Below are 779 nucleotides of genomic sequence, written 5' to 3'. Positions count from 1 at the left end.
TAAAAAAAAAAATACTAGAAATGTAGCATTAGATATCTTGTGAATGCTGTGAACTGAATGTAACTGTTTAAGATGCTAGTGCTGTTAGCTGACACAGCTAAAGCTGAAAGCTTGCAAAATATTTACTTAATGCTAACAAAAACCTCTAATTTTGCCAAAACAGCTAAAATAATGTTAAATAAGTAGCTAACCTCCAAATTAGCCTAAAAACTGGAAATGTCAAATTTTGCTAAAACAGCTATCATAATGCTAAATTACTAGCTAAATTCCATATTGGTGTAAAAACTAAAATGTCTCAATTCTGCCAAAACAAATAGCACCAATGCTAAATTATCAGCTAACCTCCAAATAAACCTAAATACTGTAATGTCTAATTTTGCCAAAACAGCTAACATAGTGCTAAATTACGATCTAAACTCTAAATGAGACTAAAAACTGTGAAATGTCTTAAGTTTGCCAAAACGGCTAGCATAATCTATAATGACTAGGGTAAAACTGTAAATAAGCCTAAACTGTAAGATGTCAAATTTTGCAAAATCTGCTTGCTTAATGCTAAAATATGAGCTAACCTCCAAATTAGCCTAAAATCTATAAAATGTCTAATTTTGCCAAAACAAAATGCATAATGCTAAATTACTCCATTGTTCCATATTAGCCTAAGAACTAAAATGTCTTAATATTGCCCAAACAAATGGCATTAATGCAAAAATATTAACTTGCCTCCAAATAGGCCTAAAAACTGTAAAATGCCTATAATTTTACCAAAACACCTAGTATAA

General features: G+C 30.2%; 1 protein-coding gene across 1 annotated transcript in view; it reads left to right on the top strand.

Moving 5' to 3' along the window:
* The window catches only part of si:dkey-208k4.2 (uncharacterized protein LOC570186 homolog), a gene marked incomplete in the record, with an annotated part of 3,254 nt that overhangs the window by 1,012 nt on the left and 1,463 nt on the right, over positions 1 to 779 (top strand).

This window comes from Oryzias melastigma, linkage group LG8 (assembly GCF_002922805.2).
Source record: "Oryzias melastigma strain HK-1 linkage group LG8, ASM292280v2, whole genome shotgun sequence".
In the NCBI taxonomy this organism is placed as follows: domain Eukaryota; kingdom Metazoa; phylum Chordata; class Actinopteri; order Beloniformes; family Adrianichthyidae; genus Oryzias; species Oryzias melastigma.
The sequence above is the reverse complement of the archived record's forward strand: the minus strand, read 5'-3'. Positions and strand labels throughout refer to the sequence as shown.